The following is an 18,842-nucleotide window of genomic DNA, read 5'->3' as shown; positions in this document are numbered from 1 at the left end:
CAATGCCAGCAGAATTCATTAATGGATAATTGAAGTAGTTATTGAACTGTGGCATCACCTAACATTTAGTTACTAAAAATATTGAAAGAGACTGCTGATATATTGTGGCACCCCTTCTGACCTTCTGACATGGTGATCTGTTTAGAATCACAGGGAGGCAAGTCTTGTGATTTTATCCAATGAGAACAAACAGTTTGCCAATAGCTTTTGGCTATCTCAATGTGCAAGTAAGCACGCTGTTTCCCCATGCTTGATCGATGCTTCTCGATTAGGCTTCCGGGGCCAAAAGAAATGCAGCAACTTTCCTATTCCTCTGATACACAAGCCCATTCTCATTTAAACTACAGAAAAAATGCATGCACAGACACATTTGCATACCTCTTCCTCCGCACACATACCCGCAAACAGATAAACCCACTGACGTCATTCGTCCCCTGGTATTTAGCACAAACGTCAGATAGTGTAGAGTCCTGCTAAAAATCAATGAGCATTTGCAACAATCAATAGCTGGGTTCCTATGAGAAGTAATTAGAAAGGCAAACATGCAGTGCTGCCTTCCTGCTCACACCCACTGTAGGCTCAAAACAGAGTTTTACAAAACAGTGATACTCGAACAAGTAAAATACACAGATTAAAGCACGAGTAACACACTGTTCCTCATCCAATATGAAAATTGGTTTAAATTAAAGACTAGTTATCATAAAGAAAATGTTGAGTTTTTATGAACCTATTTGTTCATCTACAACAGCCTTTGGCTAAAAAACTTCAGTGTATTTAAGTACGTCTATTAGAATAAGTGACAAAATCACATAATAACTGAGTCTGACTGTGATGCCCAGCAGCTATTCACTTCACTGCTTTTAAAAGGATGTCATGACTGAAATCCTCTATCGAGTTCCTTTTGTACAAAATCTTACTTACAAAGGCTTTCAAGTTACATGTAAAAGATTATACGTCCTTGAATGACCGCTCTGGTACTAATAAGATGTTAATTCCATACACCTGGCATGAGATCGTATTGACAGGTGTTAGAATGATCTTACCTGAAGTGCTTTATTACTGTGCCTTATATTAATCTCATATTAATCAAAACTGCCCATATAATCATATAGAGTAGTGTTAAGTGGACACAGGCCTGAATACTAAAGGCATTAGAATAGGTGTCCTCCAGTCGTAGACTCTCGCCCATGTTTGCCTGTAGAGCAGTAGATAAGAGGGAACCATCTTATCTAAGTTACTGAAATGCTGTTGTTTAGACTAGAATAGGGTGCCCGGTAATAAAACTGTCAGGTGCCCGTCACCATATTGAGATCCGCGGCAACGTGTCTTGCGTATCTCCCTTCTAGAAGTATTGTGAAAGTGAAAATAAAGTGTTAAATGGTCTACTGAGCAGTGTTTTGTCTTCCATCGGATGCCTCTGAGGAATCTATATATGTGTAGGTCAACGGCTTGTCATTGCTAGTATCTATCACTAGTTAACTAATTCAGCAATGCAAGATTTCAATTATGGGCAGGTTCAACTCTAACCAATTTCTTTTCTTTTTTTTAACAATATGGTAAACTGACCTTTTAAATAAGCTATGAGGAAAGCTACAATGGTTTATTTAAGAGGATAAAAGTTTGCTTCTGTGAAGCTTGAACAAAGGGATGATGGCAACAAGGTGTAGGCGAGGCTAGAGGAGGTGAAGGATGAGATGTCTCCTGCCGAAGCTGCTGATGAGTCAGGACATGAGAGCTCCCACCGGCTCATCTACAAGCTCAAGTTGGTTAAGAAGAGGCTCTTCAGCTATCAGTTAGCTAGCTTTATGGTTCTCAAACATTTTTCTTAGTTTGTATTAATATCAAACATTTTTCTCACCATTATTGCTTATAATAATGGTGTTAAAAGGTGCCTTTACTAAGGGCCGCAGTGGTAAATAATAATAGCCATGTCCAAAAGTCTTAAACCGCCCCTCATTTCTTTTTTAACTCATCTCTGAAACATGTGCAAACATTAATAAAAACATAGTATATAATGCAAACATTTATTTGCATTATTCTAACAGCACATCAAAATGAAACTTGAAACTCACCCGATAATTGGTAATAGCTCCTTTACTTTGAGATGGGGTCCAAAGAAACTTGGTCTATTGTGCTACATTGTGTGAAACCTCTGATCCCGGAGTATCACTCCATAGCTCTGCAGGTATGTGGATTCAGGCATCAAAATGACGATGCACATTACATCCTCTGAAGGCAGAAATTGTCTCGTGGCAAATGGATACATCAGCCTCTTTTTACACTTTATAAAGATACATGCTTTTTTTTCACACCCCAGTGGAAATTCTCTCCCTTCAGCATCAACTTTTCATCTTCTTGAAACTTGTTTTAATATGCGTGTTCAGGTGGAGTGCTGCTTGGAGTGTTCGGGGGGCGAGCTGTGCAGATCACAGCCACAACCGGGTGAGACGAACTTTAATAAGAATGTAAAATGATCTGTGAGTTAGATTAAAACCTTGGATTATGGATTTTGGCTCAGGACTTTGACACACGATGTACAAAACGCATATTAAAAGCATAACTTCTGATTATTGCTGTGTGGGAAAGCTGGCTAAGCCATGTTTGTAATATATAGATAAATAGCACTTCTCCATAGAGTAATCAAATGAGAGATTTGTCTCATTTTAGTTGGCAAACACTGATTGCTTCCTTCTGACTGTATTCCTTCTGCTGACTAACGATGAGGAGAAGATAATATGAAAACAGCAAAAAGAATGAGAAGCGTAACAGACAGATGAGAGGACAGTATCATATAGACAGACAAGGCACAAATATAATACAGTTTGTCACAGTTGAAAAAGGAGCCTTTATCACATAATAGAAATAGACGCTATCAGAGCAGGGTTGGCCAATTTTCAAAACTGAAGTTTTACCAACATATAATCTACCATATGACTCCTTCATCAACACCAAGACCCTTTTCCTTCAGGATTTTACTCCTGCTGCTGAAAAAGAAATAATAAGAAAGCTGAATGAGAAAATTGCAGTCATATTGTGAAAGGCAGCCTACTCACCTGACTGAAACCTTTTGCAAGAGTGCGGTGCCTCACAGCTTGTTTTCATTTTACACTGAAATATCATAATAATACTGCAATTATCAGATGGAACTCGAAAGATTTTTTGACTGGGCTGAGCCCCCAACGGATCCTAACAACACCTCTTGCTCTTGATGCATGTGTTGTATTAGTGGCTGTGATGCCGGTGTTTATGAGGCATCGCTGCGGGTCGGGTGTTTACGTGGCAGGGAGGGACTCTCTGCAGTATACCCAGCACAGTAAACTCTCGTGTTTTCACAAATACCAATGTGAAGTAGCTTCATTTTGGCAATGCTGAGAGGAAAGGTCATTCTTCACTTTTTAGCTTTTATTTCTCAAAATAGTGAATCATGTTTTCGTCTGCCTGTTATATCCTGCATTAACAGTATCATATATTGTTGTTTGCTAGACAAATGGCAAACTGAGTTCACATTTTTATGCCCAAATTTGAGCCGGCACACTTGAGTTCAGATAAATTAATCAAGTATAACATTTAACCACTGAAAGTAATTTTTCTGTTCAGGAATGTAAGTTAACGACTGTATAATAATAATGATAATACAATAATAATTCATATATTACAATAATAAATACATTTTTTGCATTAAAAATATCATTCTGATTGAAGATTAAGGAGCCTGCACACACTGGTGGATCAGCAATTATTAAAAATATTTTGGTAATTAAAGCCAAAGTATGTCTAGAACGTTGACGTATACAGCACACAACTTTTGGAAAACCCTCCAAAGTTTGCACCTCGGTTTTCATTGCATTTGTGAATGCATTTTATATATTTTATTTGAATTTGTTTTACATAAGCAGTAGAGGAAAAAAACAACAACAGAGAGAACCACACGCACACAAACACATGCCGTAGCATTCGTTTGAAGTTCCAACTCACCTGGAAAGCACAAACTGGACTTGATTGTTTTAGTGTTGGTCCCTGGGATGATGCTGTCAAGAGAAAAAGAGAGAGGTTGTAAATTACTTAAACATACCATAAAATATATATATATATTCTTTTTGTCCCTGCTTTGGTATTCTTCAAATCCATTCGATCTGGCAATTATAGAAGCATACAGATTTCCTCTCCTTAGTGAGCCCGCTATCTATTGTTAAAAGTCTATTTATGTCAAAATGTTCGACAGAAGAAAGCAACAGAATAAAGGACCAAAGATCTAGAGCAGGGGTCTCCAACTCCAGGCCTCGAGGGCCGGTGTCCTGCAGGTTTTAGATCTCACCCTGGGTCAACACACCGGAATTAAATGATTCGTTCATTACCAGGCCTCTGGAGAACTACAAGACATGTTGAGGAGGTAATTTAGCCATTTGAATCAGCTGTGTTGGATCAAGGATGCATCTAAAACTTGCAGGACACCGGCCCTCGAGGCCTGGAGTTGGAGACCCCTGATCTAGAGTTTGAGATCTAACTGAAATGAATTGGCATTTATTGTCCATCTCCATTTTTTAATAAATAGGTCGGCTTATACTTCAAGAGTTTGTGATTTGTCTTTATACATCGTGTAATGTCCACACGGTGCCTGGTCAGTGTGTACTGTGTAAGAATACTACGGCATTACCTGCTTATATGAAACAAGATGCAACAAAAACAGCACGGTCAAGAGTTAATTAGAGTTTTTAATAGTTCTGAGAGACAGTAAAAGTTTTACACTTGAGAGATGAGACAGCACTTGATGCTCGCTCTTGACACACTTAGTGGATGCAGGCATTGTTTGCGTACGTGTGCCTGGTGAAGTACAACAGGATGTAACCTTTCCTGTTGCATAAGGCACTCGTCTCATGAGCTCCTCTCATGATACTAATTATCCTGCCATATTGTTCCAAGCACTTAGACTAACAATCAGTTTTTGGTCAAGTTCAAGTGTTTATTAAATATAGAGTTAAGGTGCTTTTGTGTGCACTTACAGAGGCATGCACATAAAAACATACACACACATGCACAGCTGCTATCCAACCCCCCGAGGGGTTTCAGCTGAACCGGAGGTCACTCTGCAAAGCTCCATACTCCCATTCAATCTGTCTCAATGCACACAAACAAACATGAAAATTGAACAGTCACAAGGACAGAGAGAAAATGGCACAAATGCAGATACTTTGGTGAAATAAACTAATAATTTACTCTGATGTTAGAAAGATGAAATGTGTCTAAGCTCAGTGCTGAGCTAACACGCTTAAAGAGTTGGGGCGGGGAAAAATTTAATATACAGATACATTTCAATTGGAAATAACTGGCTCCAAATTAGAAAATAAATATCAAGGCAGCACACAAAGTGTTCCATATTGAGCATATTTGATTTTTCTAACACTCTCAACAGAAGCTGGGCAGGCAAGGCGGGGAAGAAAAATAAAAATGATTTAAAACGAGTCAAAGTTGCGGAGACGGGCTCTGATTGTTTTCGAAAATCACAGTGTTTCAGAGTTTGTCCCACTCTCATCTCCCTCACTGAATGACACCTCGTATTTTACCAGCTGACGAGGACAAAATGGTAATGTTAATTCAATTAAACTCAACTGAAAAAATAATAGGATCACTTGCAATGACTTAAGCTTAAAAGGAGCTAGACTATTTTTGGATACTGGCTCCGTTTTCATTCATTTTGAGTCCAAATGTTGTACCTAATCATTTTCAGAGAAATGTTTTGTTTGTCTGTTTGTTTGTTAGGTCTCTTAACGATGACCTTTGATTTATTCAAGCATAGAAAAGGCATCGACCTTAAGAAATGAACCAGTGTTGTGTCTTAGCAAGGAACCAAATTTAAAGTGTATCTTTAGGCACTTTGTCACTAACAGCCTTTTTCAAAAACACATCATTTGTTCCCATTTCTTTAGTTCGTTCTACAAAAAATACCATCGATAACACAGTTTGACTGACACATAATAGTATTTTTGCACTAACAAAGGTCTCAGTGAAAGTGTGGCTGTAAAAAAGCTTTCTAAAGGAAGAAAAACATGGAGAAAGGGCTAAAGTATGACAAATTACACGAGTACTTTACTGAAAATTTGTGGCAACAGGTCTAGTGAAGAATCAAAATTTGACATTTTTGGCTCAAAACAGAGTACCATCAGATTTAATCCACCATGCAATACCACCTGGAAAGCATCTGATTGGCCTATTTTTTCAGAGTGACAATGCTCCCAAAACAGTGCCAGTACAATAATGGTATATCTTATAAGTAAAAAATAAAACTGAATACTATGGCTATGGCAGGCCTCCCCAGACCTCAACATTATTAAAGCAGTGTGAGATCATCTTGACAAAGAACAGAACAAAAGGCAGAAAAATCCAAAGAACAGCTTCAGAACTATTCCTGAAGACTGCTTAAAGAAATTACCACAAAGTTTGTCTAAGAGACCTCGGACTGTGTTACAGAATAAAGGTGGTCATACCAAACTTTGAAGCTTGTTAGAATTGTACAATTGTGCCCCATATACTGTATTTCCCTGTATGTTTGCAGGTTTCATTAAGTCACATTTGCTATTTTCCTAGAAAACTTTAAAGAAATTTAGGTTTGGCTGAACACTTTAGTTTCTACTACGGTTTGTCTGTATGGGAAGAAGGTTATATTACAGCTATGATCCAACCTTAAACTACATCGGAGTGCATCTGCTCTTCCAAATGTTCTGAGTCCAGCAAACCATTTACAGGAAGTGATTTTGTTTTGTTTAGGTAAAGAACCCTTAGAATATCTCAGGGAGACATAAATAAGGACATATGCAGATGGTGAATATAAATTATAAATTCAATTGCGCTCAGAGTGTAGGAGAGGGGGGATATCTGACACATATCCAGCTACATCTGCTGCTGCAGCTGACTGAGCCTTTGGTGAGAAAACGAGGCAATGTGTGCGTGTGAGTACTCATGTTGTGAAAAAGTAGATTTGTTTACAAATTTCCATCGTGATGGTCCACAAAAGCAATTCTCCGCAGAGAATCAGTAGTTTTTGTTAATAGTAATGTTTGATTTGGGTTTGTGGTCAGGTTAGACTTAAGGCAAGCAGTAGCCATAGTTAATATTACCGTAGGCCTGTGAGAAGTTAATGTCAGTCAGTGTAATGTCTCCTCAAGTGATGGAAAGAATTCTGTGAGTGTGTGTGTGCTGTCACTTTATCACTTCATTAATTCCTGGGGACATCCAACAGCTTGAGGGAGCAAGTGACAGAACAAGAAAGGAAGACGAGAGAAGCGCGTGGGAGGTGAGACAAAGACAAAAAAAAAAAAAAAAATCGCAGTGGCAAAGCGGGGAAGATGATTGGCTGATTTTCACACCAGCTAAGTCCCTCAAAACAGAAAAACACAGTGATATGCTGGAACCAAGAGAATCCTTTGGCTCCTCACCAGGACTGAAATCTGGCACTGGAAGTAGACAGCAGCTGCTACATGCACTACACTTAACACATCTTTGTCAGTACAGTATACACACTGAAGAAGAAAACTTATGAATTTTGCAATCACTTACTCAAACAGAAACCCATTACCACAGTGAGTGCACTAACACCATTCTGCGTACCTATTGCACTTTTCCTTATTTTCTGTCCACAATGGTGAATGCTCATATTGCTTTTATTAAAAATCCTAAAAATGTTAGAAAGAGTAATAAAATGTCTGTTTCACCAGGTCACAAAGCTCAGATCATCTCAAGTTGGTTGGTCTCAGTCCAAGAAAGCACCACGATGTAGTAGAACAGGAAATTTGCACTATGGATGTGTAGCTGATAAATCTGCACGAAGAATCAAAGACGTTCCGAAAGCAAACGGAGGACCAACCCGGTACTAGCAAGGTATACCTAAAGAAGTGCCCAATGATTGTACATTCAATCTCCATCAGAATTAGTTATTATCCTTTCAAGGGAGATATAGGCCCACAAATTACTCTTTTTCTTTTTAGACATAATACTAATACTCACAGCACACCCATCAGCTGTACAATTTATTGTCTAACAATATAATAACTCTGTGCCCTTGACAAGTAGCTGAAAAGTTAAAAGCAATTTAAGAATCACTTATTTGGGCATATTTTCAGTCGTTTCATTTAAAATACTCTGATGGCTGATAAATTCATAAATCACTCCTCTTTTTTTAATGGGAAAATAAAAAGCCTGACAGCAACCCTTTCCTCTGTGTTTCTGTTGCATTTTTAAACCTTCCTCATCTTTCTTAGTCATTATTTCATCCACCCTGTTCCCTTTTCCCCTTCTCACTAAGGTGACATAGTGCAGTCGAAATGTCACAGGAGCTAAAAGTATTGCACTATGAATATTTCCCCGGCCGGCTCCAGACCTTCTGTCAGGCGACAAACTTCTCGGCTATTTGTCCTCATTATAGAACAGCCTCCGACTGCCCACCTTAATTCCCTTCCCCGTTCCTCAAGGGGCTCTTTTCCACCCCTGCTTGGCATGAGTCATTTTTACGACCACCATCTTGGCTCCCATCGGCCCTCGCCATCTACAGTTAAACCCAGCTTGGCGAGTAAATCTGCAGCTTTAATTAAAATAGCTTCTTTTGTAGCACTTTCCATCCCTCTGTCCTCTTATCCCTGGTGACATAATGGTGCTGGGAACTTCCCTCTACAGAGCTGATTCAGAAGAACTAGCCCTTGAAATAATGGAGGTGTGCTGCTTTATGATGAGTTAGCGAGATGAGTGAGCGGTATCTCATTTTATCTCCTCATCTTCTTCCTTTGACCTGACTTTCTGAGCAAAGGAAAATTAGAAAGGTCAGGAGCAGAGGCTCCATCGATAAGAAGAGTCAAGATAATAGAAATCTGAAATATGCAACAGAAATCAATGAGGCAAAATCCGCATGGGGTACTTTTTCAATCAGAACAAGCTTTCCATGCCTTCAAGGTCAGTCTTTCTTGAGGAAACAACGATTTTTGAAGCCAAATCAATGAGACTCATTCAAGCCGTTTTCCCACAATATTGTTGAGGGACTGACTTTGTTGCCATTGATTAGCTGATTTATCGCCTGAATCTATTGTGGGCTCACAATAAATGCAGATCCGCTCACAAGAGTAGCAAAGTGTTTTACAAATATGCTGGAAGAGATTACAGCTGTAACTTCGATGTGAGAACAAGAGTAACTACACAAAAGTATTGTGTAGTAATGGCCACAGTGGAGCTGCAGGTCAGGGGAGATGCACACTGGCCCAAAAAGGCATTTCCTCAACACAAAATTATTGCAAAAAAAAAAAAAAAATGACAAATACATTTTCATGAACACTTCAAAGACCCTGAAATGACTCCCATTATATCGATTTGATCCACAGTGTTCATCCAAACCTGAAGTCTCAGCTCCATCAGTGACTCATCAAGTCATTCGGGATATGTGTGTATATGTGTTCTAAACACGGATGTCGAGAAAACCTGCATTAATGAGGTTTTTGTCATATGTGCCCACCACACATCCTACAAGTCCTATTTGCACAAGTCCATTTACCATCATCTCTCCTCATCTTCTCCTTTTTTCACTTTTTTCTGTGTTGCTCATCTTCTTTTCCTATTTTTCGCTCATCTTTCTTCCACTCATAAAGCGAGCTCTAGATGCACTAATAACACAACCCTCCCTGCGTCTTCTTTACTCTCTCTCTCTCGCTCTTATTTCCTCTCCTTTCTTATCTTCACCCCTGAAGGGGATGTCTGTCTCCTAACCAGCTGAAGCAATGCTTCCGCTGGTCTGCGGCTGGCCCCTATTACCAGAGCATGACAAGGAGCTGCAGTGTCGACTTGTCAGCCTAATAAACATCCTTTATGGCACCCGCCTGGGTGTGTTTTGAGGGGAGTCAGCCAGCCACCAAGCAGTGGACCATTGATTTTATGGATGGCACACAGTGCTTACACTTCCACCCGTCTATTATGCAGTGGACAGGCTGCAATTGTTTTGCCATGCACAGCCATACTTATGACACTCATACTGCCAGAGGCTTTCTATTTAGTTTCAGACATGGTTATCGAGCAAGAGGCAGAAGAGAAAGACAGAGGCAGAATTAAAGAAACCAACACGGGTCAAGTATGGCAGGACTCAGGGCAGATGTACATTTAATCACAGGCTGCTTTATCACACCTTTTGCACAAGACCTTCTATACCCTTTGCACACCAGGTCAAGGTCAATAAAGCTTTTATATTTTCTCTTTGTCTCCAACTTCTTTTCTTCTTTTCCATATTATGGCAAAGGTTAGAAGTCGCTCAGCTGCTGAACAAGCTATTCAGCTAATTTCCTCCTCGGCCAGCCCGAGTATCTGACAGCATTAACTGTTCCAGGTCCAAATTTACTGGAACAAAAAGGAAAAGTAAAAAAACAAAACCTAAACAACAGAACAGCACCTCTCTGAATAAGCTGTGAGTTCAGTACCACGGACAGCAACTTTTCTTGCCCACCAATTAAGTAGCAGAAGTGAAGGCAGTGAGCCGAAAGCAAAATGTGCCTCTTTAACCTTTGTCCTCTAGCACGTTATAAATATTCACAGCATTCAGATATGTCATCTTAGCAAGCAAGCAGCGTAGGCTAAAAGCTCATTAATATCAAACGTAGCTATGGAAAAATGATAAAATATTAATTGAATGCTTGACATAGAATAAGTATGCGGTTTTGTTTTGAATGATTTAGTGGTTGTTTCCCGTTTATAGATTACATGTCAAGTCTTTTTTTTTTAATTGTTATTGCTTTTGATAATATGTAAAGTCTGCCAGTCCCTCGCTTTTCTGAATGTTAATAAAGCCAGTTTACTGACCTGTGATCACTGAAAAACAGGTCAGTTGGTCACCTGAATGATAAATAATTGAATTCTACCTTAAAGACACACAAGTGATATATAGAGGTACAAGAGCTAAGGATCAGGAAAAGCACTTAGTGTAATCGTGAGCCTATCTTGCACAAGTGGGGGAAGGTCAAATTCAGACTAATGCAGCTTTGATTGTATTTGCTATTTGTTGAACTGGTCGTGTGTCATGATACAATGAAATAAGCAATGCTGAGGAAGAAACAACCTTAGAGAGCTTTGAGAAGCAACAGCACTAAGGCAGGAAAAGCTGCCAACCCGTAAAGCTGTCAAAGCGACCTTCACTTACCCCTAGTATTGATGGTCCAATCATACGGAGAATATGAATAAGTACCTTCAGGGATTACTTAAAATGAGGCATATTTCTTGGATATGTCTAAAGAAAGAAGAATAAATCATGCGGTGACTTTACAGCATCGCCCAGAGAGCTGAAGAAGATGAATTTCAAAAACATGTTTTCCTCACTCCTTCCAGTTGTTGTGGTCAGAATAGTGATAATGACACTTTACTGATTAAAGAAACATTTTACAAACACTTTAAGAGAATACATTTTGACTGTACACATTTTTTTCTTATTTGCTGACAAACAAGGGAAGTCCTATTATTTGTTACATTACAGCATTTCAACTACTAGTGGTATAATACTGTTTGGCCTGTGCATACTGGTGGGAAACTGGTATACTTAACTATACCGAGAAAAATCAGGGGAGTGTAGATGTTAAAATGTTTAATTTTAGCCTGTTGCTAAGTGGTTGCTAGGCAACCTGATGGCATCAAGCACAGTTCAAAATTTGTGGATATAAATGAGCTGTTAGTGTCATTGAATTTAAAATGATAGGATGTCTTTTTAAGGTGGTGCATAAATGCTAAAAATGTGTCACTGTTGCTAAGTGGCTGCTAGGCAACATCATCACATTATAAGAACCTTAGGATTTGGATAAGAACCTTCAGAGGCCTAAGATGTACTGGTGTGCCATGTTTGGTCTAACAAACAAATAAGCAAACACAGGCTGGCAGACAAAGGTTTCTTGCAGTATAATATTAAGATAGATATTATCTACAGCAAATGTGCTGCTACGAATCTTGGAAAAAACAAAATAATGGCAACACTTCTCAATTGTGGGATCCCTGAGTGAGGTTCAGACCCCAGATAAACTGAATATAGTCCAACTTTTTACTATAGATGTTTGAAGTGTGTAAGAAATTGTGAAATACACCATGCATGTTGTTTTTATTAAGAATAATCTATTAATCTAATAAGATCTACTAAAATATTTTATTTCTATTAAAACTATTTTTTAAGTTGTTTTACCTTTAAAAACAAAGTAGCAGGAAAATAAAGACACTGTGTTAAATATCATAAAGGGCTATTATGCTGCCCTATCTACTTTCTGACATTTCGCTGACGCCTGTTTCGTTGTCGTCTTATACACCATGTGCACTGCTGACTGAAACCTGCATTTATTCACATATTTTGTTTTTTTAAGCTCTACGGGTTATTTGATTAAAATAAACTATTGATGTAAAAGAAAGTGCGGCTGTAGTCTATTGGATTTTCTCATTAAAAACATTTGTTTTTAACTATAATGGTCAAAATGTAGTAATAAGCATATCTTTTTTTTCCCTCTCTTTCCTTTCTTTTTTTAAGCCAGGAAGTCATGCTGCATTAGACTGTCTGTCCACCAGTGTAGGAAAGCATTACAGCCAGTGGCTCTGCTCTCTCTCCCTCTTTGTTCAGCTTTTCTATTCATCTTCTTTAGCTTTCCCCACTATAAATAGAAGGAAGAGTCCATTACTGTTGCTGGACTCCTAAAAGACCCCGTTGTACTTTCCAATCTTTATGTGCCCGGTTGTAACTCTGCTTTCAGACGCTGGACGTACCAAACACAGTGGAGCATTCTACCTTTTCTTGTTGGCTAAAGTTATCAGATGGAGAGCATGTTTAAGGTTTTAATTTTAACACCTGATAAATAATCATATAGTTGAACTGTAAAACTTTCAAAACATGTTTCACTGATACTGTGCTTTATATCTTGTGTGTAAACATAATAATTGAGACATTTGTTTGGATTGTATAGCCTTTCTGGAGGTGGAAGACTGATTTTTCTTTTATTTATAGTAGCATTATTATAAAGGCAAGCTGGCGCAGTATACCTAAAAACCATCTGATTCATCTCTGACACAAAAAGGATCTCTTTATGACTCAGAAAAGAGCTTTGATTTTCTAATATTAAAGAAAAGATCAGACCATGACAACAATGGCCTTACATTAGTGCTCCAAAAAAAAAAAAGGGAAAAGGCTGAAATGGAAAACATGAAAATCTTTATAGGCTGCAGAGAATATTCCTCATCTAATTGAACAGCTCTGAACATGTTGATGCATTATCTATTATTACCAGGCGCACGAGCTGAATGTGAGTGGATAAATAAAACACAAAAGTCAGTAAAAAGGCTGATGCATTATATGTCACGCAACAAATGCAGGGACAGTAGGAAGATTTCACACACGCAAATAATCATGCAAATTCTTTGTGTACTGTAAATTTGTATTGCAATAGTGTTGTCAGTGTCCACGGGAAAGAAAAAAAATGTGACAGTTTGGTAATCACAGTGACAGGAGCAGGATATTGGATTTTACCTGCTCTGTCCAGGAAATGACACATTTATCTATTCAGTATGTTAAGAGATAAATGTACACATGTACTGTACTCATGCACTGAATAAATGTCTAACGCACAAGAAACACACTCACTTAGATGCACGTGAAATGCGCCGCCCCACTGAGGCCGCCACGAGTGCAGGGGTGCTCGCTCACTCATCAGCTCAGAAGTGAAACACAGAATTGCTGTCAGGAAAAGGCACAGCACAGCAGGGATGCGGGGTGGGGGCACATCACTTGAATGCTGGACAGGTTTCTATCGATTCTGTCAGGTACACAGCAGCGTCGGCAACTGAGTTCATTTTTGTTAAAATAAAGAAACAAAATCTCATGTTTTTCCTTCTATTTGTGTCTTTTGTGCGAAGAACAAATGCGGAGGTGTTAGATAACCCATGAAAGCTCCCAACCTCTGACAGGTCTGCCAGTTCGTTTGATCAGGCAGCCCTTTGGTCAGATGACTGACTGAACAATTGCTACCACTTCAGAGTCCATACCAGTCTCCTATAGGAATACAGATACGTGATTTTTTTTAATAGATGCAACAATCAACTGGCTGATTATCAAAATCAAATTAGTTTCAGCTGATCAAACACAACAGGTTGGTGCTTTAGCCTGAGTGCACATTTCTAGAAACATAACTGCATGTAGTGATAAGCACTGTAAACATGCAGATGATTACAAACACAGCAAAGTGATCTGCATAAAGATCAGCTATCTAAAATGAAATATGTGCCGCATCGCACTGTAGCATGTTGCATTCCCCTCCTTTTCATAAAACAATCTGCGCATACACTCATTTGATTCTTCTGTGCAATTTAGTAAAGTGTAACTGCCGTTAGACTTTTATTGGCTTCAACGTCGACAAGATCAGCTCAGCGAGAACACAGGGAAGCTCAACACAGCATGTTAACACCACCAACAACTAAAGGTGTAATTACAGCGCAAATACTACTTTCCACCTTTTGGAATAAGGCTGAGCTGTATTCACAAGGGGTCTCCACAGTGAGTTGCCCCACATATTTGATATCACAGATTTTGTTATGCTCTCCTAGAAGTGAACTGGAAATTTTTAACTTGTTAGGAAAATGTGTAAAAAACTACACTATGGAGCAGCTGTAATTACGCTGTGCAGATGCATAAAGCTAGATAAAGTGTTATATGTTGTTCACGGTTGAATGTAGTTGGGCAGGAAAGCTCTGTTAAGTAATCTGGGCGGCCCTGTAACCGGATACTGACATGGACTAAATGTAACAGTCATTAACAGAGGTGGCAAAAATACACTTTTTTTTTTCTTAAGTAGACGTACAGATGCCTGTGTTTAAAATACTCCAGGTCAGCTGACCTGCTGGTTCTTCTGGATTTCCAACTGATTTCAACAAGATGTCAGAAGATGTTTCAAAGCTATCTTGGCTGTTGGCTACTGTATATTGTCTTTATACTAAACAGTATACAGTTGGTATAAAGGTGGACTTCAGTGAATTAATCTACCCATCATCATCTTAAATGCGAATTAGTCTACTACAGTTTATTTAAATGGCCTATATTTGTATAGCGCTTTACTAGTCCCTAAGGACCCCAAAGCGCTTTACACATCCAGTCATCCACCCATTCACACACTGGTGATGGCAAGCTACATTGTAGCCACAGCCACCCTGGGGCGCACTGACAGAGGCGAGGCTGCCAAACACTGGCGCCACCGGGCCCTCTGACCACCACCAGTAGACAACGGGTGAAGTGTCTTGCTGTAAACCAGCACCGACACAGCCACTGTGCACCAGTCCAATACAGTGCTTTAGAATAAATCCACCACAGTAGCTAACCTTGTATTTTCATGCGACATTTGAATAACACAAAATTAGCATAGCTTGTTTTGCAGGAATATCATATATGTAATTAAAAATTATGGCATTACATGTAATCGTTAAGTCTGCAGTTTATTAAGTGTCACTAAGCAATCCTTACCTTTAAATACAACATCTCTTCTTCCTGTCCCATCTATCCTCCTACGTCTTTCACTATTTTAGACTTAAGCTATCTCATACTCTTTTCTCTCCCTGTGAAATACAGCAGCTGGACCATGCTTACCTCCCATCCGATGTGGACAGCGGATCAGCTGGAGGCGCAATCGAAGATTGCAGCGGTCCCAGATCCAACTGTACACACAGGAATATTCTCCCATGTTGCTTGTCTGTGTTTTATTGTGTCACGGTTCTGGGTCAGTTTGACCCAGTATTTTGAGTTGTTATATTTTGGTGTGTTTTTTCATTATGGATTGTTTTCTTATTCTCTTGTAGTGCTTGTATTGGTGATGGTGGTGATGATTATTATTAGAGTTTCATGTTTCTGTTATCAGTGTTTAAGGAATTGTGGGCTCGTGTATTGTTTGAGTTCCATGTGTTATATTCTGCCTCTGTCTGCGTCTTTGTTTAGTGGTTTATTGTTTCCTGTTTTATTTTGAAGGATTGTATCTTATGTTAGTGTGTCCAGCTTCGCTCCCCTGTCTCGTTAGCCTTAATCTCTCCCAGCTGTGTCTCCCTCCTGTTTTCCATTCCCTGATTACTTCCCTGTGTATATATTGGCCCTGTGTTTGCCCTTGCTCAGTGTCGCGTCGTACCATCAGATTATGCCTGTGTGTTTCTGTTCTCAGTATCCACTTCATGTTTTGTCTTCATGCCAGCAATAAAGCTGAGGTTTTGAGTTGTATTCAGTGTCCGAGTCTCGCATTTGGATCCTCCTCTCCATCCGCCTGCACACAGAGCCCTGACAGTTATGGCGTGTTAATATCTGTGCATTCCTGGATTATTCTTTAGTGTTACACATTGCAATGTTTTTTTTTTCCTTGTTACCTAGCCTGACCTGTCTCTCCAATGTGATGTTTGTGTATTGTATGTATGGTCGGCAAGGTCTGTCATCTCGGTTGTGGGCAAACTGACAAATAAAGGCTATCTCATCTCATCATCTTTAGCTAGCAACACACACAAACTTCACACCAACACTTTGTGTGTTTGCTGATGTTTGTTGAGCTGATGGAAATGCTGAATTTGAATTTTTTTTAAATTGCCATTTAAAAAAAAAAAAAAAATCCCTTTATGCATTTTCCTCTTCTGTAGCGGTAGCTAGATGCTAGATCAGGGGTGGGCAATTCCAGGCCTCGAGGGCCGGTGTCCCTGCATGTGTCCTTGAACTAACACAGCTGATTTAAATGGCTAAATTAGCTCCTCAACATGTCCTGAAGTTCTCCAGAGGCCTGGTAACGAACTAATCATGTGATTCAGGTGTGTTGACCCAAGGTGAGATCTAAAACCTGCAGGACACTGGCCCTCGAGGCCTGGAATTGCCCACACCTGTGCTAGATACACCAATGGTATCAATATGAAGCTCTGAAATTATGTTAAACATTTATTTTGTGACCCAGAAAGAATAATAAGAGGAATACTAAAACTAACTAGCTGCCAGCATTGTTGGAAACTGAGCAGGGCCACGCTATGAATTCTGGGACACAGCTTCTTCTTCTTCTTCTTCGGGGTTTAACGGCAGCTGGCATCCTTGTACATGCAGTGCCGCCATCTTCTGTTTCAGTCCGTTATTACACTCTTAAATCCTACTACTTAATCCTGCGTCTTTTAATAATAATGGATTGCATTTATATAGCGTTTTTCAAGAAACCTCAAAGCGCTTTACAATTCCACTGTTCGTTCACTCTCACATTCACACACTGGTGGAGGCAAGCTACAGTTGTAGCCACAGCTGCCCTGGGGCAGACTGACAGAAGCGAGGCTGCCATATCGCGCCATCGGGCCCTCCGGCCAGCAGCAGTAGGTGGTAGGTGAAGTGTCTTGCCCAAGGACACAACGACCAAGACTGTCCGAGCCGGGGCTCGAACCGCCAACTTTCGATTACAAGACAAACTGCCAACTCTTGAGCCACGATCGCCCCTTTTGGGACCTTACAAAGCTTCAAACGACGCGTCGACTATTAAATTCGTCGTCGACGAGTTTGATAGTCGACGTAATCGTGACTAGTCGACTAATTGTGGCAACCCTAAGCTCCTATGACGCCTCATTTTCGAGGTATCCCATACACACACTTGGGTGTCCACACCGCCGTTGACGACAATCAATACCCCAACAGGCTTTTTAACAGGTAAAAATCTTTATGTATAAAATGTAAGGAATGTTGAGTCTGTGTTTAAATATACTTATCACACTATGACACGTTTTCACTGACAGACAGGCAATAAAAAAAACAATATTGGGCCGTAAAGTCAGGACTAATAGGTGATCTGTTATCCCGTCAGTTTTTGAAAAGAAGTCCCAGATGTACATTCACTTTAAATTTGCAAAAGCTTGATGAATGGCCCTTTCGACATTGTTAAACTAGTTTCATTGATCTGAACTGTAGATTTATTGATTGAGACCGTGATTAATGGGCATGGGGTTTAATCACGCTGAGTTTAATTACTGAAGACAAGAGCTAAAAAATACTATGAAATATTGCCCCGTATCTTAAAACCTTCCCAATAATGAGCAAGAATTAGCTTTTGTGGCCACACTATATTAGGTCTATGCAAAACAAGGTTGAGAACAGGACTTAAATGGTAACATCACTTGTTCTAAGTTTCTTCCAATCAATCATTCTGTCAGACAAAGTCACATAGTGCCATTTTAATCGAACTTGGTTTTTTTCATTTTGGTGCCTTGGGCTTCATATCCTGTACTAAATGACCAAATCCTGAAGCTGTATGTTCGAGGGCCCATCTCTGCTGACATTCATCAGCAGGTCATTTTATCCCCACTGTAGTTAACTATTCAGTGCACGCTGTTACCAAAACACACAATCCAAGAGCAGCAACCGGGTTATATTTGTAAGTTATGTGGTACTGGGCTCTTTTTGATTTTTTCGATATGAGGACGTTATGGTCAGAAAATTGGATCCAACTCATCCATTAATGCTGAAATGCTCTCAGATGATTCATGGTACATTATTTCAAAAGCCTCATCACCCTCACCCACATGTATCTGCCTCAAACCTCTCACCAAAACACGAGAAAACGCTGCATAGTAAAGTAAAATGGAATCCGGCCACACATGGATCCTCTGAGAGCAACACAAGATCAATGAGAGTGCTTTTTTTAAAACAGCAGGGTTGTCCTCCAGCCAGAGTAAGAAATGATCTATGTAGATCTCATTAGCCCCCTATGATGACAGACGTACGTCCAAATGATTAATGGCCAGCTGGAGAAACAGGAGAATTATTGATGTGACCTTTAGGAATGCCTCTGTCCAGGAGTGACATGCCTTCCACTAAAATGATC

The 18,842-nt window shown here is 39.6% G+C and overlaps 1 protein-coding gene across 2 annotated transcripts in view; it reads right to left on the bottom strand.

Moving 5' to 3' along the window:
* The window catches only part of tnr (tenascin R (restrictin, janusin)), a 194,980-nt gene that overhangs the window by 127,874 nt on the left and 48,264 nt on the right, over positions 1–18,842 (bottom strand). For both annotated transcript variants that reach the window (XM_006786514.3, XM_006786515.3), the window contains exon 2: positions 3,976–4,028. The gene's annotated coding sequence lies outside the window, so the exon portion shown is untranslated. The remainder of the gene's footprint in view (positions 1–3,975; positions 4,029–18,842) is intronic.

The sequence above is a fragment of the Neolamprologus brichardi genome, chromosome 18 (genome assembly GCF_056152115.1).
Source record: "Neolamprologus brichardi isolate AB-2024 chromosome 18, ASM5615211v1, whole genome shotgun sequence".
In the NCBI taxonomy this organism is placed as follows: Eukaryota; Metazoa; Chordata; class Actinopteri; order Cichliformes; family Cichlidae; genus Neolamprologus; species Neolamprologus brichardi.
This window is presented reverse-complemented; position numbering and strand designations above follow the sequence as displayed.